The sequence below is a fragment of the Chlorocebus sabaeus genome, chromosome 12, assembly GCF_047675955.1.
Source record: "Chlorocebus sabaeus isolate Y175 chromosome 12, mChlSab1.0.hap1, whole genome shotgun sequence".
Classification (NCBI taxonomy): domain Eukaryota; kingdom Metazoa; phylum Chordata; class Mammalia; order Primates; family Cercopithecidae; genus Chlorocebus; species Chlorocebus sabaeus.
The window spans coordinates 3,468,796-3,491,127 of NC_132915.1; the positions used below are offsets into that span (position 1 = coordinate 3,468,796).

Consider the following 22,332-nt stretch of genomic DNA (forward strand, 5'->3'; position numbering starts at 1 on the left):
GTTAGGGATTTAATGTATGACTTGGGATGGGCTGCAGTTCAGTCCATAGCTCAGCTTCACCTGTGACTGTGGACCAGGCTAAGCCAAGCTATGCACTGAATTGCTATGAACTGAATTCATTTAGACTACATTTGGAAGTAATTAAAGTGACATTAGGTAGTTAAAAGTTACATGCTATCAGATTAGGTTGGGCCCCCAATCTGATAGGATTGTTGGCCTTTTATGAAGCCTATAAAACAAACTGATAATAGGCAGATTTTTGAAAAGGCATACGCATTTGTTAATGTGTATATGGACTTCGGAGTCATATGCAAAGCATGAGGCTCAAAGCCGGGGTCAGATGGTTGAAGTTCTCTCTGTCTCTCTTTTTCTCTCTCCATACACACAGTTAAAGAAGGCCATCTGAGAACACAGCTAGAAGGTGACCATCTACAAGCCAGGAAGAGATCCCTCACCAGAAAGCAACTGGCGAACAACATAAGTTTGGACTTCCCAGACTGCTGAACTGTGAGAAAATAAATTTCTGGGGTTTAGGCCACCTAGTCTATGGTACTTTGTTATGGCAGTTCAAGGAAACAGATACAAGCAGGAAATAACCCTGTAGAATGCAGATGGGGTGCAGGCGAGCAATAGCGGGTGGCTGGATGCCTGGTATACAAAAGGAGTAAAGGTATACAAACTTTTCCTTTGCTAAAGGAAATCAAAAATATTTGACCCCAAAATACGGTTCTTTGATGTATCTTGAGGTGGCTATTCAGAGGGCCAGCAGACAGGAATAGTGTGGAAAAGCTGACTTTCGTGGAGGAGATTTGCATCTGTGGAGAAAATCTATATAAGTGAAATAAACAGCCATGCTTTCTCTGAGATTCCCCTCCCACAACATGGTATACAAGCTTCTGAACCCCATTAAGGTATTGACAATCACTCTGTGATTCTCTTTGTGCACATTAATAAATTTGCATGCCATTTCTCCTGTTAATTTACCTCTTTTGAGTTGATTTTTCAGCAAACCTTCACAGGGCAAAGGGAAAGCTTTTCATTGTCCTCTACACCTGGTTTCCACTTGATTAACTGGCCTCCTGAAACTGTCCAGCTGTTCAGAATGATTTATGCATATATATGGCACGGATCACTTCACTATGTCCAGTACTAACCTAAGCATTGCAGGCTCTTGCCCATTCAAGATGAGACTCTAAAAAAGCATGAACATTGTCTAAGCCACCTAAAACTTTCATAGAGAAGATAGTCATTGCTTTCACATATTGGTTCACAGAAAAAATGAATAGGACCATTAGGTATAATTAACCTTACCATTATTATCTGAGAAGTCTTTTTCTATATATATAGAGAGAAAAAGATATATATATAGAGAAAAAGACATATATATATAAAGATATATATGGAGATATATATATATATATACACATTTTTTTTTTTTTTTTTTTTTTTTGAGATGGAGTCTCGCTCTGTCGCCTAGGCTGGAGTGCAGTGGTGCGATCTCAGATCACTGCAAGCTCCGCCTCCCGGGTTCACGCCATTCTCCTGCCTCAGCCTCCTGAGTAGCTGGGACTACAGGCGCCCGCCACCATGCCTGGCTAATTTTGTTTTGTGTTTTCAGTAGAGGTGGGGTTTCACCGTGTTAGACAGGATGGTCTCGATATCCTGACCTTGCGATGCCCCCGCCTCGGCCTCCCAAAGTGCTGGGATTACAGGCATGAGCCACCATGCCCGGCCGTCTTTTTCTGTATTTTAAAGTAAATGTCAATTTAGATAGTGAGAACTGTAAACTACATTAAATTGAAATGAAAATGCTGACCATGTGCTAATAACTTCATGTTAAGGAAATATATGTATTTGCTGAGAAAGTCTACCATTTGATGGCATCATGAGCAATTAAATATTTTAAATTCTTTTTCTTTATATATATATACTATTTGCATTTTTTGGTTTGCTTATAATATTTTCTTTATATACAACCCCTAAAATAAAAATGATTTGGAAAGGCATGAAGAAGAAACTACCTACCACCAAGAAACTACCACCAAGATATCAAAGATAAACAGAACCAGTATTTTGCTGAGCAGTCTTCCATATATTTACATGTCCATACACATGGACTTAGGAATAAATAAATTGTCGTTAGTGGAATCACACTGAATCCTTGCTAGATCATGCTGGGCCATGAGTACAGGACTTACATATTGAGAAATAAAGAGAATCCTAAACCCCCCACTTGACTGAACAGACTTTCTCTTGGTCGAACAGACCAGAGGTTTTTAAGGTTTCTCTAGAGAATGGCTAACCACCATTAGGCTTCCTTCCCTAAGGGCGAAGGCAGAAACCAGCCCTTTCAAAAGTCTTGCCCACTGATTTCAACCAACTGCCTGACACTTCTCCTCCCTCTTGCAGCTTTAACGCAGAAACTGACCAGTATTCCTTCCCGATAAGAGACCACCCACCACGGCACGGCTCTGGCCAGTCTACAGAGGCTGCGTCTTTGTATCCTCCACTTCATCTTTCGATGTACAAGGCCTAACTGAAATACATTTACATGCTATGTCTCCACCCCAAAGTGAACATGGGACACATGTTACATACATGTTAGCCTTTCTCATTCCTTACTCCCTGGAAACACTTCATTTCTGCTCACTTCAGAGGTTCTGTGTCCTGCCTGCGGGTTGTGGTAACCTCCTTTAGAATTACAGCCCTCCTCCCAAATGTATGAGCCATGATTCTCCAAGTGGACAGTATGATGTATGGACTTCCATAACCATGTGCATGGTGTGCTCACAGTATACATTTCTGGAATCACTGAGTAAATGCTATCAACAAACTACACTTTTTTCAGATTAATATTATGTCACGGAGACCCCAATTCATCAAGGTGGCTGGCTAAGATAACTTAAAAACAACACCCAACTTTTGCAATTAGAAACACCTAGGGACACTAGATAATACATAACAATTCTCCTTTCCATTCTCAGTATTTAGAGTTTGGGGTGTCGATAGCCTTGCAGATATCAGAGATAAAGCCTTTAACCCGTGTGATATAACGAATGGGACTAGAGATGCCTGCACCCAGCCAGCACATAGAAAATGGGGCGCATTCAAACAGTAGACTGATTTTTTTTAAAGAGAGGAACTTTAAAGATAGGGAACTTTGCTATTCTCTAGGTGAAAACAGAAATTTCTCCTTAGAAATAAAGCACTATATTTATTCCTTGCAGGTATTTAGAGACTAAAGATCTACAATCAGCTTTGTAAGTACTTAAAATGCTTAAAATAATACATTATTATAAAGTATGAAGTAATAATAAATTCACCTTTATGCGTATAAAAAGCCTCAATACATATGATGTAAAAGTTGACAAAATCATGATAAGTGAACAGATATTCCAGAGAGACAGTTTAAAATACCTCTCTCACTGTGGGGAGGGGACAATCAAAGTTATTTAATGGATGTAGAGTTTTTGTTTCACAAGATGAAAAAGTTGTGGAGACTGGTTGTATTCTGAATGTGAATACACTTAACATTACTGAGTTGTATTTAAAAATGGTTAAAATTGTAATTTTATGTTGTATTTTGCCACAATTAAATAATACTTCCCTCAGATACTGGTTGAGCAATAAACAAAAAAAATATAATCTCAAAATAAGGATATTGGAAAGCACTATTTATGAAAATTTTATGAAAAGGGTATTAACAGACCCTAATACTTAAAAATGACAAAATATATGTTTAATTCAAGTTGATATGAAACACTTATTAAAATTGCCATGTACTAGGCCACAGCAAGTATCAACAGATAATAATAATCGGGCCAGGTGCGGTGGCTCACGTCTGTAATACCAGAACTTTGGGAGGCCGAGACGGGCAGATCACGAGGTCAGGAGATTGAGACCACCCTGGCAAACATGGTGAAACCCTGTCTCTACTAAAAATACAAAAATTAACTGGATGTGGTGGTGCATGCCTGTAATCCCAGCTACTCGGGGGGCTGAGGCAGGAGAACTGCTTGAACCCAGGAGACAGAGGTTGCAGTTAGCCGGGATGGCACCATTGCACTCCAGCCTGGCAATAGAGTGAGACTCCGTCTCAGAACAAAAAAAAAAAAAACCAGTAATAATAATAATTAATATGATAATGATCATATTCTTAGACCACAATTTGACAACATAGATTTTGTTAACCAGAAGATCACAATATACTATACTTTGTGAAATTTAAAAATACATTTGAAATAAGAAAATAAAGTATGCTTAGAACAGAATGGCAATGAAAAAACTACATATCAAAGCTTGAGGGTGCAACTAAAGCATTCCTTAGAAGGTGATTTGTATTTGTAAATATATTTATTAGCAGAGAGAAAGCCTAAAAAAATCAATGGGGTAGGTAACTCCATCAGAAGGTAGACTCTTTACATAAGACTCCTTACATGACTACAGAGTTATATAAATAAGACAAACAGCTCAAAATGTAGAAATAGCCAAATTATAAGGGAACCCAGTGCCTGAAATCTTCTGCTTCAGGTCCACTGGGAAAGAATGGGCAACTCTAAATATGAATTGTACTGGGACATTAGTTACAAATGAGAAAAAAATATAAAATTGGACCCCTACCTGACACTTGACACACACAAAAATGTAAGTTCTAATGAATTCAAATAAAAAATAAAAAAACTTTAAAATTCAGAAAATATGAAGAAATAGTTTATACCTTTCAGTGGACAAGGATTTCATACCCAAAACAGAAAACTATGAAAACATTGTTTCATTTTGCAACAATAATATTAAAATTTTAGTTTATCAAAAGACATTATGAAAAGCAGATAGAAGCCATTAGTGGAAATAAGATATTTGCAACACCTATGACAAAGGAGTAGCGTTTATGGAATATGAAGAATTTACACAAATCAGAAGAGAAAAGAATACAAAACTGGACAAAGGAAACATATAACCTGGCATTTCATAAACAAAGAAAATCACATTACTCATAAACTTAACAAAGATGCTCCACCTCCACATGCGGAAGTCAAGAATAACTGAAGTTCAGCAGAACATCTTGAAGTCAAGATTTTTGTTATGTGCGTGTGTGTGAGGGTGTGTATTTTTTTATGTTCTGACTCTGCATATTTTATTTTATATGTTATGGACATTTCCCCATGTCATTAAGTTAAGAAAAAGCATCAACGACTCATTCGGCATGTATTTAGTGAGCTGTTTCCATGTGCAGTTTTCTAATTACTGGAGCTACATGAATGAATGAAGCAAAAACAAAAATCTCTGCCTTCATGAAGATTTTATTCTGGGAAAGGCAGGCAATAAACAAGAAAAATATAGTATATTAGACAGTGATGAGTGTTAAGCAAAATGAAACAAGAGGCTAAAAAGCACTGATCGGGGAGTGAAAATTTCGAAGTTCAATATGTGAGAAAAGTTCTTTTTTTTTTTTTTTTTTGAGACAGAGTCTCGCTCTGTCGCCCAGGCTGGGGTGCAGTGGCCGAATCTCAGCTCACTGCAAGCTCCGCCTCCCGGGTTTAGGCCATTCTCCTGCCTCAGCCTCCCGAGTAGCTGGGACTACAGGCGCCCGCCACCTCACCCAGCTAGTTTTTTGTATTTTTTAGTAGAGACGGGGTTTCACCGTGTTAGCCAGGATGGTCTCGATCTCCTGACCCCGTGATCCGCCCGTCTCAGCCTCCCAAAGTGCTGGGATTACAGGCTTGAGCCACCGCGCCTGGCGTGAGTAAAGTTCTAACTGAACAAATCAGCCATACATAGGAATATTGTATAATTCAATCATCCCTCCATGATTCAATATTTAGGTATTTCTATACTTTGACATTGTAATAAAACAAAGTGAAAACACTGTCACATGTCTTTGCCAGTGTCTCCAACTATTACCTTAGAAAGGTTTCTTTTCTTTTTTTTTTTAATCATTTATTTAAAAAAAAAATTTTTTTTGAGACAGAGTCTCACTCTTGTCGACCCATCTGGAATGTAGTGGAATGATCTAAAGGAAGTTCCCAATGACAATAAGACAGTTCACTCAAATGTTACCTCTAGGGGCAGACAGTAATTCCTGCTGCAAATATCTTTTAAAATCTTAAAGTTATTGTTAAAAAGCCGGTAATGGTTAATACAGTAACAGAGATGTAAGGGGAAAGAAACATATCAATGAGAAGAGATGTTTTCCTATAAACCACATAGACAAACAGAATCAAATGTTCTGTTACATTAGACATCACAGCCACTCATGTAATCTCAATGTATGGTTCTATATGGAAAGAGCAGCTGATTTTGGAAAACACATCCCCACAAAAAGCTGTCTAAAGCAGTAGAAAGGAAATCTTTGAGCCACCAAGTTATAAACTGAAGAGCTCTCCAAAAAGTCTCATGACACATGATACTGTGTCTGGTCCTAAGTGCAGCCACTTGCCACCTAAAAGCCAGAGTCAAGAGACACGGATGGGTGGAAGGAAAAAATGGATTTAATCAAGGTGTGAGAGGGGCAGGAAGGAAGATAAAGCAAATAGATGACTAAAGAATATTTTTAAAACTTAGGTCCTTAGTTAAAATACCCTTGAGGGTGTGGGGGAATAAGGCTGGAGGGATGACTAGTTTCAAAGGAGGCTGCTCACAGGGTTTCCTATGTGAGCGCTACAATCTGCAGTTACGTAACTTGCAGGATTAAGTGGGCTGAAAACACAAGGATTTACTGAATGTCTGTTTTAGTGTTTTAGGAGTGGTTGAACACAGCCCTACATGTCCATTTCTGTATAAAGGACAAACATGTTCATTTTCCATAGAGGATAAAACAGAGAGTCTCTGGACTGGAGACCACTAAGACCAATTGAGGAAAGGGTACAATACTGAAAACAAAGCACATACTGAAAATTGAGATTCCAAGCTTTTTCTCATTGTCCAGCTTTTAGCACGCTGGCAACAGGGCTTCCTTCCTCCCAAAAAGGGAAATAAATGAGCCAATAAATATTCATCTGTGGGGATTAGACCAGCTCAATAAAGATAAGCGATAAAAATCCTGACTTTGGCCGGTGCGGTGGCTCACGCTTGTAATCCCAGCACTTTGGGAGGCCAAGGCGGGCGGATCAGGAAGTCAAGAGATCGAGACCATCCTGGCCAACATGGTGAAAACTGTCTCTACTAAAAACATAAAAATTAGCTGGGCGTGGTTGTGCTTGCTTGTAGTCCCAGCTACTTGGGAGGCGGAGGCAGGAGACTCGCTTGAACTCGGGAGGTGGAGATTGCAGTGAGCCGAGATTGAGTCACTGCACTCCAGCCTGGCGACCGAGCTAGACTTCGTCTCAAAAAAATAAAAATAAAAATAAACAAAAATCCTGACATTAGGCATTTCCCCCCAAAATAGATCTAACAGCAAAATAATGGTCCTAGTGGTAGGTTTCTAACACTAAATAACTAGAGGGATTTCAGGTAAGCATGTGGGGCTTTGACTAGTAAGTAAAGACATTCGATTTAAATCCTGGATTTAAATCACAATGTGAGTTCTGGAGAGCTCTGAGCAGTGGAGAGATGGAAGGGGCTTCATAGGAGACTCATTCAGCCCGGAAAGAGGACTTTAGAAGGTTGAGCCTCAAAGCAGGGAGCTCACTGGGGAGGTGGGAGGGGCCGGGGGGGGCAGGAAGGGGAGGTTGGCAGGGAGGGGAGGTAGGCATTCAGTCTACAGGGCTCCTGGGTTTTTCTGAACCTACAGACTTCCCAAAATATTTAGTGTTCCTGGGATTAATGTCTATTACCTGTTTTCTGAATGGCATGCTTTGTAGTTCTTACAGGAAAGTTCTTGTTCATTATAAGACAATTGTGAACTTCTTGAAACTCCAAAGAAACGTGAATGTTGCAAAGTAAGTTCACGGCTGAAGATACTCTTCCATTTTCAACAACCTTGTTACCAAACTCGGCAAAGAGAAGACTCTTAGTGAACACTCCAAAGGGAACCTGAATCAGGAGAAGCTCAGGCTCTCCCAGGAGCTCCCCTAAAGGGTTTATGTAAGTCTCAGAGGAGCTTCCACAAAATGGAGTTCTTCTAGAAACAATCACTGAATAGTTGTTTTCACTTAAAATACCAATTTCCTAACAGTAAGAGAAAAAATAAAACACATTTAAATTTTATAGAGTTTATTTGAACATTTGGAGATTCTTTTTTTCTTTTCTTTTTTTTCTTTCTCCTGTTTTTGAGACAGTGTTTCCCTCTTGTTGTCCAGGCTGGAGTGCAATGGCTCCAGCTCCGCTAACTGCAACCTCAGGCCTGCAGACCAGGTGCAGGATCCACCAGGTGAAGCTAGCTGGGCTCCTGAGTCTAGTGGGGACTTGGAGAATATTTATGTCTAGTTAAGGGATTGTAAATACACCAATCAGCACCCTGTGTCTAGCTCAAGGATTGTAAATACACCAATCAACACTCTGTCAAAATGGACCAATCAGCTCTCTGTAAAATGGACCAATCAGCAGGATGTGGGTGGGGCCAGATAAGGGAATAAAAGCAGACTGCCTGAGCTAGTCAGTGGCAACCTGCTCAGGTGCCCAAAGCGTGGGACATTTGTTCTTTTGCTGTTTATAATAAATCATCTTGCTGCCTACTGTTTGGGTCCACACTGCTTTTAAAAGCTGTAACACTCTCTGCAAAGGTGTGCAGTTTCACTCTTGAAGCCAGGGAGACCATGAACACGGGAGGAGAGGAGACCGAACAATTCCACACCTGAAAGAGCTGTAACACTCACTGCGAAAATCTATGCTTCAATCTTGTGGAGAAGACCATGAACCTGCCAGAAGGGAGAAGCTCCAGACACATCTGAACGTCTGAAGGAACAAACTCCAGACATACTGTCTTTAAGAAGTGTAACACGGGCGGATCACGAGGTCAGGAGATCGAGACCATCCTGGCTAACACGGCGAAACCCCGTCTCTACTAAAAAAAAAAAAAAAATACAAAAAACTAGCCGGGCGAGGTGGCGGGTGCCTGTAGTCCCAGCTACTCGGGAGGCTGAGGCAGGAGAAAGGCGTAAATCCGGGAGGCGGAGCTTGCAGTGAGCTGAGATCCGGCCACTGCACTCCAGCCCGGGCGACAGAGCCAGACTCCGTCTCAAAAAAAAAAAAAAAAAAAAAAAGTGTAACACTGTGAGGGTCCATGGCTTCATTCTTGAAGTCAGCAAGACCAAGAACCCATCAATTCTGGACACACTTTGACATACATGACTGGCAGAAGAGAGAACAAGAGTGAGGAGGAGGGGGAGGAAGAGGTGTAGACAGCAAAAGAGAGAAAGAAGCAGGAAGGGGGAAAGAGAGTAGGGGAAGAAGAAGAAAGAGGAGGAGGAGAATCAAAAAGTAGAACTGATCTAATTTCTAAGTAAAAATCACTCTCAACTCTCCTGAGGAAAACGGAACACTGCTGTAAATTCCAAAGAAGCAGTCACCACAGGCACAAATAAATATGTAGTTTCTTTTTTACCGTGTGTAGAAATGCAGGAGGCATGGCAGTTATTACTTTCCGCAGAGGGAGCTTACATAGAAAAGTAAACATTCTAGATCAGAGTGAACAGGAGTTAGCACCCGATAAGATAGCGTAAGATGCAATATTCAGTGCTTTGTTAGAGGAAGAGATGAGACAACTGAAAGATGCACTAAATGAAGATAGTAAGAAAACCTTGCACTACAGGAAGTTTTATTCACCTACCTCGGTTCTTCCTCAAAGGTTAGTGGACTTCCTTTCAGATTCGTGAACAGCTATTTTAAGAGCCATAGATAACTTCAAGATTTCACAAATACAGCTTCGCTTCAAAATCGCTAGCCACTTTTGCATAATTTTGATATAATTTGCTAAGTCTCACAGTGTTACAGTGTTATACTGAAGCAATGATTTTGATAAATCACTTTGGTGAGCAGATTTTGCTTTGAAAATCAGAGCCTATGTCTGCTATGTAGATGCTATATTTGCCATTATTTTACAAAGAAAAAAATGGTCCCTGGACATGAAGTAGAATATCTATTACAATATAAATTTCAAAAAGATAGTGTAGCTTAAGGAATAAATACATAAAGGATGATAATGTTTTATCAGTAACAATTGTCATTTCTGCTGCATTGCACAAATACAATTAAATTAGGCGTTTATTCATCCTAATTCAAGACATTTTATATAGATTATTTTAAGAAAACAGCCTATTCTGTGAATACAAACACCCTAGATATGAGGCCAGCAATGTCAAGTCCCTGTACAGTCTGGTTGACCCATTGTGTAGACCATTTACAAAGCTAATTATATTTATGTTTTCAAATAATCTACTCATAGGCATGGAATGGATAATTTGAAAATATGGTTTTGTAAATTCAAATAATGACATTAACTTTTTTAGTCAATGGTTTCTAATTGAGTTTAGCACGTTTTCATAGTTGCTACTTTTAATCTTCCTCCAAGAGATGTGCTATGTGCTGGTCGCTGGTGACAAGGATAAACCCATTGACTATAGTTTCTAAATACTTCATTGGAATAAATGGATTTAGTGGGCATACTCATAATCAATAGTGAAGTCAAACATTTTTATAAATATGTAGACATTAATTTTCCTTTTAAACTGGCATTCAAAGATGCAGTTAGCAAGAATTTGTGGAGTATATGTGTCTGCGTGTGGGAGGGAGAGAGAAGATATATTACTGTGAGTGTCAGTGTGTATGTGTATCTGCTAATTCTGTGAAGTGTGTGCAGGTGTTTGTGTGTGCATCTGTATATGGAGTGAGAGTGGGAGCAGTGTACCAAAATTTATCACTTGATTTTATGGGTCCAAGAGGCAACATGATATTGAGTTCTAACCATATTGCTTAGCCATATTTAGGTATAAGGCTATAAGAGACACACACGTTTCCAAGATCAGGTGAGATCAGGCGTGCTCAGGGGTGATGGGGTTGTGGGTCACACCCAAACTTAATCTTCTCTGCTGGTAATAATATCTGAAGTGGTTCTGCTAAACCTCAGCATTGCAAGCTCTAGCAGATTATTCTCTACTCATATAAGGGTGGAAAGTATATGTCATTCGTTTACTGTGAGTCTTCCAGTTTCTTTTTTACAGAGAACCCACAAAGCTAGAAGATGGCTGCTATATGAATTATGTGGACTCTCCAGGGTTGCAAGTAACTATACCATAAACAATTGAAATGCATGCTTTTCACTTAAATTGTCAAATTTCTTGCCATAAAGTTGTTCAGCATATATTATTATAATCCTTGTAGCATTTCTAGGGTCTATAATGATGTCCCATTTCATATTCTTGATATTGGTGATGTTTTCCTTTTGCTAGGTGTTTTGCAGGTTTTAATAATCTTTTCAAAGCATCAGCTTTTGGCAGCACAGATTTTATTATTGGTCTGTGTTCTATCTCATTGGTTTTCATTTTATTTTTATTTTTTTCTATTTGCTTTTGATGCTTAATATTTTATTTTCAAATAGTTAAAATATTATAAAAATCAAAGGTGCATATAAGGCTTTGACTTTAACAAATTAAAGTAAAATGAGATTTTTTACAAGTTCTTCAATGCTAATTTGGTAATAACATATTTTTTATTAGCTAAAATATTTCTGCTTTTTCCAAGATGAATGATTTCCCAATGAAGGAGCTTTGATTCTAAGAAATTGCTCTTGCCTCTTCTTGACTAAGATTTTTAAATGATGAAATCAATCGCCATTCTTTAAATGTCTCATGTAATATTTACTGTAGACTGCTGATAATCTTTTAAAGCAGCTAAGGATGTTAAAATACTGCCTTTGAGGTAACCAGCCATTTTACAGGAAATATGATACTATTTGGTGTTTTAAAGATGTTAAAATTAATTTCAGTCGTTGAAAATATGTATATAGATACGTATGTAATGTACATGAGAAAATAGCCTTGGTATTTCAAGAGGAAATAAAAATTGTTTTGCCAAACTATGCTTGGTTTATTATCTATATTTGAGTTATGAATTCATGTTATTAAGGTCTTTTAATTCAAGGGATAAATAGTTTAAATATTTCACTCCAAGTGAGTACTCTATCTCTTAGATGATTAAATAAATAGAATAGTTCTTCTCCACCTTTTATCATAGTGACTGATACTAGCAAAGCACTTCAGTCCTTCTCTAGGAAAATCACCTTGTTTCTCTACACGATTCGTCTCGGTTGTGCACATGTTCTATTTCCTGGGCAGGGGTGGAAGGGGAGCTGCTCTGGAGAGTCTCTGGTCTCACAACAGACCCTGTGAGCATGAAATAAACTTTGATGAGGCCAGCCACTGAGACTCGCAGGATTTATTTGCCATTACAGCACAGCCCATCTTATCCTGGAAAATGTACCACATGAAGACAAACATAAAAAAACAAGACATATTATATTTTAAAAATGTAACTCAAAAACAAAAAGCTTTTATAACCTGATGTTAGCATAACCATTTGCAAATATTACTGGAGATTGTGCTACTGGGTGTAGGTGGGGTGAGGGTCACAGCTATGCTGCAGAAATATGACCTGGGCCTTGGGTGAGGATAAATCTTTGGCCCTCCATCTCTTGGTCATCAGAGGCAACTGCAAAATCAAAGTGCACCAAATACTCCCATTCCTGCTGCACTTTGTGATGGCCTTTAGAAATTCAGAAAATGCCAGCCACCCAGGATGTTGGTTGGACCTTTGCCTTCAGAAGGTTCACCCATCTTGGTCGTCATCATAGAGGAGATGGTGGCTGGACTGAGGTTCTGATCACCCACTCCTAATGTTCGTCTTCCTGGTGCAATACCCATTCATCAGAACAAGAAGAGAAGGAGCCCTTTACTGCCTCTCCCTCCTGAGGGCTGAGGGCTGTTAGGGCTGGCCTCCGTCCTCCGTGCAGTGTGCAGGTTTATTGTGGATGATCATCTTGGTACTGGGCCTCTCCTGCCTGCTGGGTCAGGCTTGGTGGATAAAGAGACTGGTTCACCGCTGTAAGAGTATTCTGGGCTGACATATGGTGAGTGAGGCATTTGATGGGTGTCATTCTGGTCTGCGGGACTTATTGCCATAGGTTGGTCAGTGCTGTCTGGTGGTGAAGTGAAGCCATCCTTTGATGGCTTCATCCATTGCAGACATGATATTCTATACCTTTTCTGGTGCTGACCCTCTTCATACCCTGCAGCAAGTTCCAGAAGTGGAAACAGTAAAACATCTGCCTCTCTGTCACCACCTTTTTCTCTGCAATCATCTGAAGAGACTGTATGACATGAGCTTCTTCATCAGAGCTGAGCTGAGGCAGGGAGACCTGTGAGGTCACTGCATTGTGCCCATCTTCCTGTCATTACTAGGCAGGACTTTCTCATCTCCCTTGTCATCTTCCATGTCATCTTAAGTTTTCAGTGAGCCATCATTCCATCCTGCTGGCAAACACCCCCAGGAATGGGGGACATGGAGTTAGAAGAGTCAGCGCATGGACAGCAAGACCTTCCAGAGGCGTGAGCACAACGCAGCTCTCTGAACGGCACGATTTCCCAAAGGCGCTTAAGGACAACTTACCTGATTCTCCTCTTAGATGAAACAGGTATCGGCCAACTAGGATAGTGGTGGTGCTCCACGATGAGACTATCCCAAATGCTGCATCAAGTGACACTGGAAACAGCTCCAGTGAAAGACTTTAGCTCCATAAGGAGAACTTATCATTGGGATCCATGGCATGGTTCTTCCCTGGGTGAAGAAGCTCACTCTCTGACCTGGTGACCCCATTTACACATTTAAAATTAGTTTACTAAAGACTGAGGGGAAAAAAAAAAACTCAGAAAACCAGTAGGTGCAGGGGAGGGGCACGGGAAAGGGAGTTAGTTAAGGGTAAAAGAAACAATCAGTTGGACTCTCTGACACACATTTTATTTCCTGGTTTTATCTTTTTTGGTGATGAAATCAATGATTGCTGAATAAGGCTCACAGCTGGAGGCTTGAAATTCTAGATAGGAAATTTCATGCCAATTTTAATACAACTGGATAGTAAAACTAACACCAGGTGCCTCAAGCTTCACACACACACACACACACACACACACACCATCAACTAGCCTACAATCCTTGCAACTAAAGCAAATCCAATTGCAGACAGTGCTGGACTCACTGGAAAAGAGCTGGTGATTGTTTCTCCTCTGGGTGTCAGAAAGAAGCAAATTTGCAGCCTTTGGGCTGGGCTGGTATTGGTTGATGGGGGTGGAGTCCCCTCCCAGGTCTTCTTTAGAAAACCTTTGGATTCCAGGTAGCATCTCGGACAGCATTTCTTCATAGAGGATACTGTGGTTCCTTCTTACCTGATCACCTGTGGTAAGAAAGCCAGAGACTCCACCCTCTTCACCTCAGAACAGCCATAGAAAAGCTCTGGCAGGAGGCAGCAGGCTGACATTTCTAGTTAGCAGCTGCTTCTGCTTTGACTCAAGAAAGGTAAGTATTTCACTAGAGCTTATATTAGAAAATCTGGAGTTTGGGATTTTCTTGCTTTTCTTTCAGGGATGTGAGCACACATTACAGGAGAGCTGGCTTTGGTTTGTTTTCATACTCAGGCCAAGCTGGGTCCTCTGAACACTTTTCCATTGCTGGTAAGGAAGGCGAGCACAAGCCTCTCTCTCACACACAGGTGGACTTCACTGTGATACTACAGAAATCTCCTAAAGGACGCAGTGGCAAGACATACCCAGCATAGTAACATTACCCTTCACATTGGTCATTTGGCATAATTTCAAAATTCATACTAGTGTATTTAAGACATTTTATAGTTATCAAGTAAATTTTACACTTTAATGCTAATCAATAATTTATCCTTCAAATTCTTATGTATACATGGGATAGATTAAATATGTAAGAAAGCATGATACATGTATGCTCCTCAACTATAATTAATCAGCACGTCTGACTAGACCTGAATATAGATAACCACTCATTTCAGTCATGACGCTCCAGGTGGAGTAGGATTATGTGAAGAGCTTGTGGAAAAAGGATTTTGTTTGTTCAAATTCCTCTATTCAGCCAGATGCTAGCATTCATCTTGCATGCAGGGTCTGGTCTTACCTTCATGGTTCTTGTCATACCCTCCAGCCATCTTATCTGATGGCGCTCTGGTGTTTCTTCCACCCTCAAGGCACGGCCATGGACCCAAGTCAGGGCAAACCATAGCCTGCACATTCATAGCCATGTCGTGATCTGCATCATGGCAACCTTCACATGACACGAGTTAGGACACCTCTGCATTTCTGTAATAACTGATCTCCCAGAACGCCCATTTTCTGGGCTTACACAGGTTGTTTAATGTTCATCAAGTTAATTGAATAAAATCAACTTTGACAACAGCCTTTGTCATCCACAGTGAGAGAGAACTCAAGAGATACCACGTTTGATTTGGGTCCTTCCAATTAAATTTCATTTTTACTTAAAAGCATGTGAAAGTACTGGTTCATTTAACAAAAGTATCATCAACTAATGGGGAGGGGAGATGGGCACGATGGTGCCTGGTGAGTGATATTTTCCCTTGATCTCTCCAGGGCATCCAGATCCCAGGGCAAGGTCCTGCTCCCTTCCTTCTCTCCCTGTCCACAGAGGTGCTCTCCTTTCCTTCTCCCTCTGCCACTTCAACCTATGAGTTTTGCTCAAGAAACTTTTGGGAACAAAGAAAACTAAACTATAGTGGTGATTTTTTTTTTTTGAGCGGGATAACATTGCCAGGAAACTTGAAGGTTACTCTTCAAGTATGGGATGTAGGGAGTGTGTACAATAGGCGGCAAGATAGTGGGTACATTTATCTATGGACCACAGAGAATCCTCTAGACATATGATGTTACAAATTAGCAAAGCTTGGGGAATTTAAAAGATCGGTACATCGTACTGAAGAAAGGGAGGGAAGAGTCAGAAACTTTGCTACTGGTTGCCTTGGTGAGCAATATAATTGATTTGGAGCATATGGAAACAGTAAAACCTGAAAAACACTTATGGTTTTGCCAGGAAAATGGTTTTAGTAGCCACTTTATCTCAGCCAAGACAGGAGACTGTATCTTCCTGTATTTTCAGAAAGTTGCTAATGAAATCCTTGGAATCAAATTAAACAAAGCAGAAAAATAGAAGAGTCACAGAGGGTGGTGAAGGCAGATATTAGAAACCACAACCAGGCCTCTAGAACTGTTACTCTTCCTACAAGTTCTGTGTCTGCATCTGTGAATGCATTTTTTTAAATTGATAGTTCTGGCTACACCTCACCTCTGCGTGGGCCTGAGCATGTTTGGAAACTTGTTTTACAGGCGACCATCCCTGTAGTTCAGTTAACACTTCCCTTTAGCTCACTTCATCATCAAGTGTTGCCTCCCAGGCCAAAGGCAGCTCCCTGGACTGGTAAGAATTCAATTTGTGGATCACACCCTTTGAGTTCAAAATGGAAAGCCTGTTCTCTGGAATTAGGCTGCTTCATCCAAAAAGAATGCTGGCTCCCTTTGTATCCTCCCCTCTTTTCCCCTTCATGTAAATACACAAAATATTGAATGACTGCATGAAAGATGAAAAGTGTCCGAGTCTTCATCATCAGCCAGGATTTTGCTACAGCAGCTTCATCGTTCCACCTGAACTCATACATGGCAAGTCATACTTCAGAATGCAAGCATTTAAACACAGAATATATTTTACCTACAGAAGGTCTTTTGCTATTTTGAGTTAAAATATATAAACCTGTGTCTAACTGAAAATTCTTGAAATAAAGCTGTAATCAAATTTTTGTGATTTTTTTTTAAAAAAGAGCCTAAATTGTTTACATCATAGCTTGTAAAAATAGTATCTGATATTGTATTTTTACTATTGTATGATGGTCACTATGTACTGTGTAACACTCAGGTTAAACAGCTTTACGAATTTTGATAAATGTTCACCTGTAGCTCCACATGTAATTTCTCTTGCAAACTGTGTAAGAATACTCCTAGAGTGAGTTATGACAGATTGCTGGATCATTGCGGATCAAACCATACCTGATGTTCAGATATTTTTTCTTCCACAAATAAATTTATTTAAATGACTTTTAAAAAGTGACATAAACTAACTGGGTACACTGTAATAATGTATCTGCCTGAAAACTGATGTTTCTGCTGCTTTTCCCTTATCTTAACCTATTCTTCATGGTTACGTGTTAGTCATATACAGTATATGCCCTTGTTCATCTATAATTCAAGTGTATTCCTTTCTCTGGGCTAACATAGTTATTATTTTCTTTCTATTTGTTTTCAGAAAAAAAAATTTATTTCCTTACAATGAACTGAGCATGTTTATTTATTTTAATAAGTTGTCTCTGTATAATTTTATTGTGCTACCTTTTTTTTGCTATCCATATCTTCAGAAAATATTATTTATGTAAGAAAGATGCTCATAATACTGATGTATCATTATATTAATCTTATTTGTAATCCAATCACTTTCTTCTATCATTTCTTAAAAAAGACTACACTAGAATTTTGTCACAAGTAAATTTTGGTAGATCACCATCTTCTCACTGTTACTTTGTAACTGGGGGATTCTGAAATAACAATATTATTGTAGCTTATATTATTTTTCTGTTAATCAAAGACACATTTAATTAATTAAATTTGTTTCCTTTTCGTACTCAAGTTCTACCACTCTTCTATTTTGCACTAGAAAGTTCTTAAAGAAAGCTGTTGACTGGATATAGTAAATAATTTAAAAATCAATGTTTAATATATAAAGTTTGTCTTAATATAAAAATCACCCAATTGAAAGTTGGCTAAAGATGGGAATGGGCATTTTACAGAAATAAATAAATCACAAATTACCCATAAACCTTTTTTTTTTTTTTTTTTTTTGAGACAGAGTCTCACTCTGTCACCCAGGCTGGAGTGCAGTGGCACGAGCTCGGCTCACTGCAACCTCCGCCTCCCAGGTTCAGACAATTCTCATGCCTCAGGCTCTCGAGTAGCTGGGACTACAGGCACACACCACCACACCCGGCTAATTTTGGTTTTTGTTTTTGTTTTTAGTAGACACAGGGGTTCACCATGTCGGCCAGGCTGGTCTCGAACTGACCTCAAGTGATCCGCTGGCCTCCCAAAGTGCTAGGATTACAGGCGTGAGCCACCAGACCTGGCTGACCTATAAACTCTTTTTTTTTTCTTTATTCCTTGAAACTGCTCGTATTGCAAGTTTTTCATGGATGAAATATGGAATTGAGCAGATTCTTTTTTTCTACAAAATTATTGTATACACTTGCTCAATTTTCTATCTTATTGTTAATAAACCTTACAGGCACACAGTTTGTAAAATAAACCTCTTGAGGGCTGAATGCATACAGCATGCTGCAAGGTACAAGAAATAAGCTAAAAACGAGCATATAAACCTACATCTGGACCAACACGGTGCTGAATGCTGGAGTCTGAGCAAAGAGTGAGTGATGAAAACAGCGAAGCTGGAAAAAAATGCTACTAATAATAATTTCTGAAAAGTCTATTAATGGAAACTTTTTCAAAACAGCCCAGGACACCAGAAAGACAATGTTCTGTATGGAAACACTGTAGGAAGCTACAGTTTTGCATTCATAAGGTACTGTGGCTCCTGTCTTATGGGACAGTAAAAGCTTACCACAATCTAGAGGTAGTTTTTACTCTAAGAAGGATGATTGTATTACTAGACTGTGCCATATAACATTATGCATGTGGTTCCCATACTAAATATAGCCCCATGAGTCTGCTGCAACTTTGAAGAACCCGAACAAAAGCATAACCAAAGTTCAGGAATGAAAGCAAGGTAAAACCAGCCAGTTTAGCATGCAAGGCCAACATACAACCCTGAATGGAACCAAATCTCAACTGAAAGGAAAAGAAACATTTTCTGAGTTAGGAGACATTTGTGGAGATGCTCAGTACTGGAGAAGAGAAAACAAACAAACAAAGAAACCAGAGAAAAAAATAAAAACACAAGTTACATTTGCATTTTGTCATCTTACAACTATCTGTTTCTAAAGTACTGTCTTCTAGCTATTTTAGTTGATCATCTAATAAAAGCATCTTATGTTTTAAGATTAAAATGACGTTCTGGCCTAGACTACCCCCTCCAACAGCCCCCAAAAGTAAAGCTAATAAAACATGCTTTTGCTGAGATCTTCCTCATTCTACCATAAGGGCATCATCTCCCAACTGGTAGCAGATGCTTCTCATGATATTTTTTGTCACTTGCCAACAAGGCAGAAAATACCCTGCTGAACAAAATCACTGGGAACATTCCAAGTTCAAAATAAAATGTTTAACTTATACATAATACAAGTTATGTACAAGATCAGGAGCGGGGAAAAACCTGAACACATCCTGGAACACACATATGTATTTACGTGTGGGGAGAGAACACTTCAAATATCTACATGTTCTGCGCCATTAACTCAAATGTAGCTAAATGGCCACACCAAATTGCATGTGAATGTTAGAACCTCTTGGATAACCACTATAAATACTTTTAAAAAAAAAAAAAAAAAAAAAAAAAAAAAAAAGGGAAAACGCAGAAATAACTACCAACAGTGTCTGGGAAGAGAGACTAAGTTAACATATGTCGCATGTATTGCAGGCAAGGCAGAGGCAGTTTTTTAAAGCTTTTGCACAGACTTCACATAATCTTAAAAAATATATATGTAGGCCTTCACAAGATTTGACTTGCTGAAATCCAAACAATCTTGGCTCACGAAAAGTCGTAAGACTTCAACTGGGGGGAAAAAAAAAGAGTTCCAGCCTTAGACCAAAAAAAACCTGGAAGAGCATGATAATTAGATTAAACAAGCATGGCCAGGCTTGGAACCTGAATGTATTTTAAAGCAAAAGCTCAAAGGTGAGTAGGGAAGAGAACAACCTATTTGGTAACAAGGTAGGTGTACTATAATACCATGATATAAAAAAGGGTATGATAAAAATATACCTTTTACTAAAGCTTATGCAATATACAAGTTCGTTGGTCCATAAAAACTATGTTAGATTTGTGTTTTCTAGTTTGTTCAACTTGTATTCCAGCCACATTATTTACTTCTTGCCCACTTAAAACCAAACAAAAACTAACCAACCAATAAAACTGCGGAAAAAAAATTAATTTCCAATAATTTGTACATTTTTTTTGTTTTACTGTGGCTTCTGCATTTCAAATCAGCACTTGCAGTTAAATAGTGAGGTTTTAGAACAGTATCACCTGGTATGAAAAGTTTTCCCAATAAACCACAAAAGCCTGTCATTTTTTTCTCCTTTTCCGTCAACTTTTTGCTGCACTCAAGTCCTAGCAAAAAGACGGTAGGATACCACTGTTGCCGTAGATGATGTGACACTGGTTGAATTTGTGCTGGTGTTTGTGTAACTTCCCTCGCTGTTTGTATTTGATTCATTGGGGGACCTGGCTTTAACTGGCTCGAAGGATTGCTCCTGCCACACTGCAATGTGGCCGCGACCCTGCTTCTGGTGTGTAGGTAAAGGTAAGCCTGGTGGAATATATGATTCCATCATTTCGGACCAAAGTTACTGAAACCTGGACTGGTTGCCAGACCTATCTCCAGCCTTCTTGGAATGCAGAAACATCTGGGACGACAGAGAGCATACTCTCTCCACGCCTGTACATAGTTTCAGCTTCGACATCCCCAAACCACATCGTAAATTTGGAGTGAAATTCTGTCATGTAAGTTCAAGCATTGCTATATTCCCACCACCATTCAACTGAAGGCTCTCTACAACAGGCGTAGGCATGACCAGGGCAAGGACAGGGCCCATTCTCTCGTAAAATGTGTACTCTGCCTTATGTATGCTAATGATTGTCCAGGAAGCACCATCATTTATGATCTCTTTATTTTGTTCTTTTGGGCATGGAGTGGCCTGAAATTGAATTACTCTTTCTTGAGAAAGGCACAAGTTCATTCTTTCTGTATCCTTAAGGTGAAATGCACATTTATGGAGTTGTTACACAGGATCATCTGCATCCAACAATGTGGTCTGTTTATCAACTTTCCTAATTATCAATCTTGGGAGTGCCATGCCAGTAACTGAGCACACAAGTTTGACTGTTTGTCTATAATGAATGTAGCCATCTCAGACTGTGAATTCTTCTCCTGATTTATCATCTTCCAAGAGATTAATGTAAAATGCTCCCCATTGCTGTGAACTGGCATGAAAATTACCTCCTTCTACATGCAAGTATCTGGTACTAACTGTCTGGGATTGTAGTCGATTACACAGAGCCACCTTTGTTCCTGAGGCAATGCATAAGTCAGCATTTTTCAATGACTGCTTCTTTTTGGAAGGTTTGGAGACGACTTTTATCCACTTGCTGAGGAACACACCAATGTCATCACTGTTGCCATAGAACATCTTTACAGACAACATGAAGTGCTTTTGCTTGTCTGAATCAGATATATACTATGTTTTGGCTGTGCAACAGTTCTTTCCTTCCAAGTTTAGCTGCTGCATTTCTTGGTCACTATTTCCTATCCCAACAAATGCACATGGTTAAGACTCTTGTTCAGAACAACCATCGTGTTTTATATGTTCATTTATTTTCTTCCATCCACTGCCCATAAGATATACACAAGGAGGAGGGCAAAAAAGCCTTTTCTCATTTCCATATGACTTCTGAGCAACTTTTGCATGAAGGATAAGTACTATTTGATCCCCTCACTCTTTTAAATAATTTCACATAGCTTCCCTAGTAAGTCATTTAAGTGGAGGCTGCTCACTGAATTTCCTTTTAATCCATGCCATGGTACCTCAAGAACATGTTAAGGTAAGTCACAGTTTGGAACACTTCGATGCATCTCAAAACACCTTAGGCAGTGTATCTGTACCATACTCCTTTCGTTTTGAGATCATAATTGTTCCAAAGAACTATAATGCTTCCATTTGAATGATAGTCTCATAATTTCAGTGATGTTCTGCAGGCTGTACAGGAAGCATGGTAGCATCTGCTTCTGGGGAGTCTTCAGGGAGCTTTTACTCGTGCCAGACAGCAAAGCAGGAGCAAGTGACTTACGTCCCCATAAACTCTTAAATGATTGGTAATCACAGACTATGATAAAATACTAATTTTTATGTTACTCGAACAACTGAAATTAAGAAGCCTGATAAGAGAAAGAAAATCTGACGTTACATGCCTCTGAATATGATTCAATAGGAAGTACACTGCAACACCTTTGAAGTATTCTTGCCAAAAAAAATAAAATAAAACTGAAAGAACTTAAATCTAATCAACCTCTTCTTCTATCAGTTTAATTGAAATACATGTTAAAGTATACCATAAGGGTGCACTAAGCCAAACACAAAATGTGGGAAATTCTACAGG

The 22,332-nt window shown here is 39.2% G+C and overlaps 2 pseudogenes; one reads left to right on the forward strand and one right to left on the reverse strand.

The window, feature by feature from the left end:
* Positions 1-15,630: 15,630 nt before the first annotated feature.
* LOC119624166 (ras-related protein Rab-28 pseudogene) lies at positions 15,631-16,220 on the forward strand (annotated as a pseudogene).
* A 4,028-nt stretch (positions 16,221-20,248) lies between these two features.
* On the reverse strand, positions 20,249-21,755 carry LOC103219796 (recombining binding protein suppressor of hairless-like; annotated as a pseudogene).
* Between the last annotated feature and the right edge of the window lie 577 nt (positions 21,756-22,332).